The sequence below is a fragment of the Schistocerca piceifrons genome, chromosome X (genome assembly GCF_021461385.2).
Source record: "Schistocerca piceifrons isolate TAMUIC-IGC-003096 chromosome X, iqSchPice1.1, whole genome shotgun sequence".
In the NCBI taxonomy this organism is placed as follows: domain Eukaryota; kingdom Metazoa; phylum Arthropoda; class Insecta; order Orthoptera; family Acrididae; genus Schistocerca; species Schistocerca piceifrons.
This window is the reverse complement of record NC_060149.1, coordinates 678,552,731-678,563,243: the sequence shown is the minus strand read 5'-3', so window position 1 is coordinate 678,563,243 and position 10,513 is coordinate 678,552,731. Positions and strand designations below refer to the sequence as shown.

The window sequence follows — 10,513 nt, the reverse complement described above, 5'->3', positions numbered from 1 at the left end:
AATGGCTACTGAGGTCGCTGATATGGAGTACTTGACAGTAGGTGGCAGCACAATGCACCTAATATGAAAAACGTTTGTTTTTGGGGGTATCCGGATATTTTTTTGAATCACGTAGTGTAATATACTGTGTATAAAATTGTATGAAAGTTTTCAGAAAAACAAATGAGATAATACTGACCTGTCTAAAATTCGAAAAATAATACTGGTATCGACAATTACTGTTGAGAAAAAGGACACACTAAATGCATATTACACGCGTCGGATACAGGCAGTGGCGTCCCAATCAGGATGGCCGGACGCGGGATTGGACTGTTGTCCTCCCGAGCACTGGACTAGCATTCGGGAGGACGACGGTTCAAACCCGCGTCCGGCCATCCTGATTTAGGTTTTCCATGATACCCTCAAGTCGCTCCAGGCAAATTCCAGGATGGTTCCTTTGAAAGGGCACGGCAGACTTCCTTCCCGATCCTTCCTTAATCCGATAAGACCGATGACCTCGCTGTCTGGTCTCCTCGCCCAAACAATCCAGCTCAACCCTATACTTCTCAAAGAAGCGTTAATAGCCTCCAATATACGTTACCTACCGAATGCCAGGGGCATGGCGCTTACGGTCCAAGGGATACACCTCGTCAATGTTTACGCACCGTTCGGTACTAGCTAGAGGCGTGAACTCTGGAATTATGCCAAGGCAAGCTAGGTGATGGTGATTTTTTTTTTTTTTTGGGGGGGGGGGGTGTATTTCAATTGTACACAATCTCTCAAGGACCAAATTCCTCAGCATTTACCATGCTCAGCCCTCGGTGCTGTCATTCGGGAGCTCGCGTTGGTAGACATTTGGAACATCGTCTAAGCTGAAAAGACAGGGTTTCACGCACTTCACGGAGCATTCGTCTAGCTGAATTGGTAGGATATATACCTCTCGCCCTCTCAGGGGTGCGGTCACGGCAGCCGAGCTGTGGCCAGCAGCATTTACTGACCACACTGGTTACATCTGTACCATCAAGCTTCGGCGCCAAAAAGTGTGGCGCAGCCGCAGCCAGTGGAAATTTAACGCCTCTCACCTGGCTTAACCAGAATGTCAAGTGGCAGTGGGAGATACATAGAGACTGCGCCAACGACTACGAGGAGCGTATAAATGTGCTTTACAGTGGTGGCTGGAATGTCCTAAGCCGAACCTTCGAGGTACCTTGAAGAATTTTAGTAGGGAAGCTGCAGCATGGAGGTACAGTACTACAGAGGTCTACTACGCCTACCTCAGGGAGTGTTCCGTTATGCCCCCATCACCAGACCGCCAGATGACTGTCAACCAAACAAGAGCGAAGATTTTGAAGTTGACGCGTGAACACCTGGAAGGGACCATTATTCGTACATGACAAACTGTCTGAATCGCCAACGAACGCCTCTCCCATGTACCATATAGCCATGAAAAGAAAGCACAGACACAGGACATTGAACGATGAGGTGACGACAGAAGATGGCGTCCGTCACGTCACGCAGAGAGACATAATCAATGCATACTTTACCTGTTATTCTCATCTGTAAGCGAAGACGAGATCTGATCCAGAGATCATTACTGCTGTCGCTGGTATGAAGCACGCAATGGTTACTTCGGAACTTCAACAGGAACTGCTACAACGGGGTGAGTGAAGAAGTAGTGTTCGATGCTATAGGAAAAGGGGCACCCAGTAAGTCACCGGTAACGGAAATCGATGACTCTGAATATTGGCACGGGGATGACACCTGCAAGCGTCATACCACTCATACTGTGCGATAAAATCCGCTGTCTTGGTATAGACTTCATGGAAGACATCTCACGCACTACGACTATTAATTATCGGAGCCTCTTGCAACACATCCGTGCTGGACTTGTGGATCATCCTTTGAATTTGTTAACGTCTATCAGGCATCACGAATTCCGCATGTAGTGCAAACACTACCGATGCCTAAACACACAGCTCGGAGCATCATGGCGGCATTCGGTTCCTTTGTCAGCGCTGAAATGATATTTAAGGTTGGATACGACTCCATCACTCTTCCTAAAAAAACGGGGCGGACTTGGCCTTGGAGCAGTATCTCTATACGTTAGTATGTCCCTCAAGCTTTGGCAACGATGCTCGACCAGCCTCTCGGGCCTACTGATGGAGGCTCTGGCACGATATTCCCTTGACCCTCCGGTGGCGCTTACTGAGATACCGGTGCCCGTTCCTACTTTGGGTGTTTTATCTGTACTAGCTACCTACAGGACGTTGTCCCCGTCTCTCACCTACCAACAGCCAGTGACATCTACCGCACACTAATTCGCCACCGGTCGCCTAATGTCGTTTAACTGACATGTCCTACCGGGCGTTGGAACGTAGTATGGCGCACTGTCAACGCGGTAACGCTCAATTCAGTTGTACCTTAGACCTGGTACTTGACGGTGAACAGCGAGAGTACATAGGATCCATCCTGCAGATTTGCCTTTATGTGTGAACTGCAACGTCCAGGATACAGACGAACAGTGGCTTCATTGTGAGCTGGCGGAAGAGACCTTGTATTAAGTGCGTAAAATTTTGGCTCTCTTCTTACTTACGTTTTTCTCTTATGTCGATTCCCGCACTCTCCTCTACCCAGACGCTGTGTATTACCAGAGGACGAAACACAACGCTGTCACGTGGATCAAATGTCACGCGATTCATTATTTATTTTGAGCTGGCGTCATAGAATTCATGGATTTTTGGAACTATTTAAACGATCGTCAGTGTGCTGTTGTGAAGAACCCTAAGTACAGTCAATACTTCCCGAACTTCTTGCGGAGCATCTTCCACGATCCGCCCCGTAACTTGATTATACATCACAGGAGATAAATTTGATACATTCATACAAGGAGACGAACAGATAACGGTACCTACACGGCATTACAAGAAGGCATGCCATGAAAATGGGGCGGTGGCGTCGATAGATTATCGACACCACACGTGCGTGTTACAAAGGTGTAGCTTTTTGTTTAGTTTTCTTTCTTACAGAGACAAGTCACCGAAGAGGCAAATTTATTTTTTGTTAATAAATAAATGAATATTCTCGTATTGCCATTTATCCCTTCCACATGTTCCTGTTTGGCGACGGAGACCTCGTGGCCAGGCCTCGTACAGTGACCCCTGCCCACTTTGTCCCCAAGACCATTCCTTCTATTTCAAAAAAACAAAGAAAAACGTTTTGGGCTGTTAAAAGTACTCTGCGATGGTATCTCGCATCTTAACGTCTCTTTACCGAGCGAGGTGGCGCAGTGGTTAGCACACTGGACTCCCATTCGGGAGGACGACGGTTCAAACCCGTCCCTGGCTATCCTCATATAGGTTTTCCGTGATTTCCGTAAATCGATCTGGCAAATGCCGGGATGGTTCCTTTGAAAGGGCACGGCCGGTTTCCTTCACCATCCTTCCACAATCCGAGCTTGTGCTCAGTCTCTAATAACCTCGTTGTCGACGGGACGTTGAACACTAAAAATGGTTCAAATGGCTCTGAGCACTATGGGACTCAACTGCTGTGGTCATCAGTCCCCTAGAACTTAGAACTACTTAAACCTAACTAACCTAAGGACATCACACACATCCATGCCAGAGGCAGGATTCGGACCTGCGACCGTAGCAGTCGCACGGTTCTGGACTGCGCGCCTAGAACCGCGAGACCACCGCGGCCGGCGTTAAACACTAATCTCCTCCTCTAAACGTCTTAATCGTCATACGGCGATTACAGTTGGTCTTCTATAGAACATTTGCTGTTACATACTACGAACACAGAAATGGAAGTACAATCGTTTCCATTGGTCAGCTTCTAAAGAAACCTTTTGCACGTCGTGGACGCTAATTGTTTCACAGTACTGCATGTACTACAGTCAAAACTTTTTTTTTTTCTGTGTACCCTTCCCCCAATGATCCCATCGATTAATACCTCATATTATTCTTGCCACGTTCAGGTCCATTACATTTAATTAGGGCGTTATGCCACCAGTAGGACTAGCAACGTCCTTTGCAAATAATTTCGATGGGACCATTGGGGGGGAGGGGGGGGCTCACGGAAAACAGTTTTGTAATCTAGTAGACGCAGTGGTGCGAAACAATTCGCGACCACGAAGTGCAAAAGGCTTCTTTACAAGCTGACCAATGAAAACCATTGTGCTTCAGTTCCTGTGTTCATAGTACAAACTGCTAATGTTTTGTGCAAGATCCCCTGTAATCGCTGTATGATGAATAAGACGCCAGATACCGTACCGCGCAGACTACTTCTAGCAAATAAAAACAAATAAGCTTCGACCCAGAATCGAACCCTCGACCTTTGCTTTGCTATGCTATTCCGAAACACTATTCACTGCACAAACTGCGCAGCACTGCTGTATCTGCGAACAGAGGTACTTTCGTACACGTGGCTACAGTGTTGCCAGATTGTCCATCTTTATTGCCCGAAATATGCGCAGGACGAAATTTTGTGAGAGACATTTTCGTTCGTAGTGCCAGTATGGGAGGAATCGCGCTGCGAAGTCAGAATGCGCGAATTTTTTGTCACCCTGTATACGACCTTCCAATTAGTCTGACGAGTACTGACCAAGTGGACGCACAGCTTAAAAGACGGAGAGCACATCTGGCGATGCCACATTCTCCATCCCGCCCTGTGTGAAACGTATCACAGAGCCGCCTTATTAGTTGCACACGACTAGAATACGAGGTATTATCTAATACTGTCCGAAATTTGAATCGTCGTGACAAGTGCCCACGAGCTGAGTGAATTGGCTAGATGTTCGAGAGCATATTTCCATCGTCGTGCTTCCGTATGTTTGCGGTTTTTTATAGCTGACGTGAAATAGCAACTTTTTTGTATAATATTTTACTTTAAACTAGGGAAAACTGCTGCAGAAACGCACTAAATGCTGACGGAAGTTTATGGAGACAACGATTTAATTAGACGCATACTTAGAAATGGTATAAACGTTTTAAAAAAGAGCGAAGATGAACTGATAATGATGATCATTTGGCTCTACCGTAAACCGGCATCACACCAAAAAAAGACTTCCTGGTAGGACAGAACTGTGTGGCAGACCGGGACAGAATACTAAGACCTTTAAGTTTCACTGGGAAGTGCTCAATGACTGCGCTATGCAACGACAACACACGACCAGCCCTCTCAGCTTTATTTCCGCCGCTGTCTGATCTTCTACCTTCCAGACTTCACAGAAGTTCCCCTGTATCCTTGCGGGACTAGCAGCCCCAGGTTGAGGCTAAGCTGTGTCTCCGCTATACCCTTTCTTCCAGAAGTGTTACTCCCGCTACGTTTCAGGAGAACTGGTGTGAAGTTCGGAAGGTAGTAGATGAGACATTGGCGGAAATAAAGCTGTGAATATGGATAGCAAGTCGTGCTTGGGTAACTCAGTCAGTGAGCACTTTCCCACGAAAGGCAATGGTCCCAGGTTGGGGTTCCTGTCTGGCGCACAGTTTTAGTTGGCCAGGAAGTTTTAAAGCGCTAGACACCAGAAAGTGAAGGATCTGATCCCCAAACCAGACAGACAACCCAACATTTCTGCAACAATTTGAGAACAAACACGGATCCAAGGTTGAGTTCTGGAGGGGAGGTCAGAGTTTCGTACGACCACCACCACCACCACCACCACCACCACCACTCGCCTTGCCTCCACCCACGCCCCAAGTGTAAGATACTGTCATTTCCCCTTTTATCATGCCACAGTTGTATGGAATTTACTAATAACAATGACATGTATAAAACGTTTTAATATAGTAACTTACTTACATAAGTACTTAGAACATCCCCTTAGCACAAATTAAAAGAATAATAATTTACACGTATCGAAGTGTGCACTCAACATTATTTCACTTGATACTGTGACTGTGAATACATTTGTTCAGGCTGTGGCTGTGCGAACATGTAAATGAGAAGAACGCTTTTCGTTTCAGTCACTTACGTGTACAGTCAGGTAATTTAGTGTTTTTAAGCGGAGGGTCTTCCCTTTTTCACCTTCCTGTGGTTCCATCTGTGGACTCAAAAATTGTGTCGGATTTCTTGTCGACAGCACGTATGACTAGCCTGTCAACAAACCCTCTTGTATGACTGAAATGTTATAGAAAACCCATCGAACTGGGCTAGTTCTCAAGCAAGCAACAGAAAAATGCCCTGTGTTAAACATAGTTTCTAATATGGTAGAATTCCTTGCCATCTTAAAATTGTTTCCATGCTCCTTTATTTTCCGAAAAATATCTAAGAATCTTGGATGCCGACGGCCTTGCCGCAGTTGTAACACCCGCTTCCAAGAGATCACAGAAGTTAAGCTCTGCTGCGCTTGGCTACCACTTAGGGCTGGGAGCGTTCCACATGTCCCTCCATATCCGCATTCAATGATGCCTGTCGACTGTGAAGATGACACGGCGGGTGGTCGGTACTGTTTGGTCTTTCAAGGCGTGTTCGGACGGAGTTCAGTTTAGTTCATCTAAGAATCTTGGACTGACCCGCCAGACAGGCGAGCACGTTAAAGTGTCACTTCCGTGATTCGAGGAGGCGAACCTGCCACAGAACGAATCCGCCTCTCGGGTTAGCGACGAGGGCTTGTGAGCCGGCCAACCTTGATGACCTTTTTAGGCAGTTTCTCGCATCGTGCTGGTAGCCTCGTCCTACCTCAGATACACGGTACCCAAAAAATTAGAACATGTTCTTACATTTCGGTATGAGATTTACTCTAGTCGCAGACAGATGGGGTACACAGATTCCATTGAGGAAGGTGAGGGAGGGGAGGGAGGCGGGGGGAGGGTGAGAGTGATGCCGACAAGAAGGGCATCGGGCCACCAGCTATTACAACCCATATAATAATGCTGACCCCGTACAAGAAACGGGAAAAGGCAGTAAAACACAAATACGATCTTCGAAAATTGATACACGTAAAAATATAAATGCTTTTACGAGGTCATGAACGAAGAGGTTCATGGTTTTTTTTTCTTGCCACGGAATATGACAACGTCAAATCATTTTGTATTCTCGGAATTGGTATTTTTATGTACTGGGTAAACTGTTGAGCATGGAGGATTTACACACTAACGGTGGCGAGGGCGGTAGTCGTAAAGTCACCTTCCACATCCTTCAAATTTTAGTTCTGGTTTGCAGAGGGGCGACATATGTTTAGTCAGCTAAATTCGGAAATACCTAATGGCTGGTGGGATGAAAGGTTCAACTTCACATTTATACATTGTAACTTATTTTGGGAGGACATTTCCTTCCAAAGCTACGATGATGGCACCTGTACAATTACCTGTTCCCAACGGAAGGGGAGGGGGCTAAGTTTTGGTGCAAAACTTTTTGGCAGCGGTTTAAGTTTACCCACAGATTCTTTATCCCGTTTCCAAAAAGGAAAGTTTTGTGTTGAATCCCATTTCCAAAAAAGAAAGTTTTGTGTTGAATCTTGTCGTTTGTAACAGCCTAAGCACCACGTACAGTGCACTGTACGATAAAGTAATTATCAACAATCTATTTTAATACACTTAAAACAACAAACTATTTATCTAATAATATAGCTAATCTAGCTTCCACTAATTCGTTTTGTTTGCATTTCAGGTGAGTGAACGCAACATAATCACCAGCAGATAAACAGTGGTGGAAGGTATAGTGCCCATTTCACTTCCTTACAAACTTTCATATAGAGACTGATGTTTATATACTATTGACGAATATATGTTTACACCAATGTAGTCAGATAATTTGTATGCTGAAGACAAGTTCATTCATATCGAACTTGGTGGCAAAAAAGTCCAAACATGAACCTAATGTTCACGTTTCTAAAATCCAACGCTATAGTAATCAGCTTTCTTAATTGTATCACTATAGTTACTGATAAAATATCAAGCTACAGCTTTATAATTATTCTTTCGATAAACAAAATGAATATGAAAAAAAAGCTTCTAGCGCGCTTCAAACTGAAAGTTTGCTGTGTCAGTTTTCCGTTACGGCAATGAGACCAGGAGAATCAATGCGAAAGCACCGAAGAACTGAGAGTTGCTCAGCGGGAAATGAAGAGCCAGGTAAACTAATTAATGGATCAGGGAACCAACTGAATTGAAGATGTAATTATGAATTTAATGAAAATGGCGTAGAGGTGAGCGGGATTTTTAGCAAAATGAGCACTCCAAGGAAATCCTTTGCTACATTGCAAAGGATAATAAATGTAAGGAAACCGTTTTTCCGACATGGAGAACCCAATCACAGTAAAACCATCCTGGAAAGTCAGAATTGCAGCGAACCCCGTTGTGTGTCTTCCTCCATATAAACGGACCCCTTTGCCAGGAACACACTACGAAAGAGTGTCGCAGTGGAGGGAGACGTATGTAATACAGTGTATTCATAGAAAATAGACATTCTAGACGAAATGGGAAATTGGTGTGTGACCACAAATGAAAGAAAAGAAACCTAAGTGAAATGACTGACTTCAGGAATATACTAATCTTCAAAAATGTAAATTCAGTACGTTTCAAACAAAAAGCACATGTCTAAGTTCGGTTTGCGCCGCGTCTCTCTCTCTCTCTCTCTCTCTCTCTCTCTCTCTCTGTGTGTGTGTGTGTGTGTGTGTGTGTGTGTGTGTGTGTGTGTGTGTGTGTGTGTGTGTACGTATATGTTGTCTATTTCCGACGAAGGCCTTGTGGGCCGAAAGCTTACTTTCTGACGGTCTTTTTGTTGTGCCTATCTGCGACTCAGCACCTCCGCTGTATGGCGACTAGTAACTATCCTTTTTATAATACTATTACATTCTATCCTGGATTACCCATTGTTTAGTTTTCCTAAGTCGCGTTACACGCACGTCGAGGTTGTAAAGGCCACACAGATAGGCAAAATTTTACAAGGAAACGCAAGACAAGAAACTATCAATTTAGAAATTAGTAAAAAAACGAAAATGTACCAGTGTTTTTAAATTTTCTTAGTATTGTTTCTTAGTTTCTTGATAAGCCAAACACCATTTTCGTTGCAGAAATATCACCCGTTCAGTAAAATCCGAATCATCATCAGCAGCAGCAGCAGTAGCAGCCACTTGCCCGCCGATAATACAGCCCTATTCCAGACTTACGCATACGTTACAGTCTCCAGGATTTTACAACAGTTTTGTCGTTTGTCCTGCTTCTCACTTTGTGCCATCAATCCGTCTTCCATTAGGTAGTCCTCTGGGTCTCCCCCTATCACACAGAATCCAACACAGAATCTCTTTAGACCATACCCCGTCATTTCATCTCGTTGTATGCACAACCCATGTCAGTTTCAATTTCACAGCATTCACTGTCATGTCTTCAATTCCTGTCTTTTCTCTTGTTCATTGGTTTGTTTTTCCGGCCCTTCTTGATATACCCATCTTGCATATTTCAAGTACTTAAAGGGCAATCGTCAAATTTTGAAATGTTTGGTCATATAACCTCCATGTTTTACTAACATGATTTTGGCAGCATGCGCTGGTTGTAGACATTCCATTTAAGGCAGCTAGTGAATTAACTTCTGAATACATAACTTCCCAAATGAAATCCAATGTTTTTACGCTTCTGTTCATTTTTTGAGTAACTCTCCTTTTGTTGCGTTGCTTGCGGCTATCCCGAAGGACTTGTAAATATGTTTCTCGGGTGTACGATAGGGTCTAGTTGTGATATTTCCACAATATTTCGTTGGTGCAGCTGGTCGAAATCTTCGGTGTGCGTTGAACATACTGCTGAGTTAGTGGCCGAAGCCTTCTGTTTATGCGAGTCGGGGGAAAAAAAAACTACGCAGACGTGAACGCGCCAAGATCGGTGACCAATAGCGCAGATATCCCGATCGAAAACAAGACAGTGAATGACGCCACCGGTCGGACGATGAACACACGCGCAGAGGCTGTCACTCAAAACGTGCGGTGCCGTCGGCCGCCCCAGCGCTCTTTGTCGGGAGCCGCCTGCCGATGGACAAGGCAAATTTACAGCGGGTTCCAGAAGCTACGTTGAATATTGTATATTTTATTTATCCGTCATATCAATTATCGCCTCCCTCCACCCCCTTATCATCTTTGTTTTCCCCTTAGATCAGATGATGGCAGCCTAAGACTGTCGAAACCGGCCATTTTTGAGCACTAAAAGTGTCTACAATGCGATCGCGGCGTATTAAGTGTGTTCATTTGCAGCCATACTGATCGCCCCACAGCACAGAATGTGCACCTTAAAAGACGTATCAATGTTGACGTGTGTCCATGCTCGCCGTTTTAATACGAATATCTACACTTGAGAACAAAAGAAACTGGTACACCTGTCCAGTATCGTGTAGGGCCCCCGCGAGCTCACAGAAGTGCCGCAACACGACGTAGCGTGGACTCGACTAATGTCTGAAATAGTGCTGGATGGAACTGGAACCATGAACCCTGCGGGGCTGTCCATAAATCCGTAAGAGTACGAGGGGATGGAGATCTCTTCTGAACAGCACGTTGCAAAGCATCCCAGATATGCTCAATAATATTGATGTCTGGGGAGTTTGGTAACCA

The 10,513-nt window shown here is 45.0% G+C and overlaps 1 protein-coding gene and 1 non-coding gene across 2 annotated transcripts in view; both read left to right on the top strand.

Annotated features, from left to right (window-relative positions):
- The first annotated feature begins 3,251 nt into the window (after positions 1 to 3,251).
- Trnag-ccc lies at positions 3,252 to 3,324 on the top strand. Its single transcript has one exon. It is a non-coding gene; the product is annotated as a tRNA-Gly (tRNA).
- Positions 3,325 to 7,614: 4,290 nt separating this feature from the next.
- The window catches only part of LOC124722681 (popeye domain-containing 2-like), a 676,128-nt gene continuing 673,229 nt past the window's right edge, over positions 7,615 to 10,513 (top strand). Inside the window, exon 1 of the mRNA XM_047247824.1 lies at positions 7,615 to 7,633. The gene's annotated coding sequence lies outside the window, so the exon portion shown is untranslated. The remainder of the gene's footprint in view (positions 7,634 to 10,513) is intronic.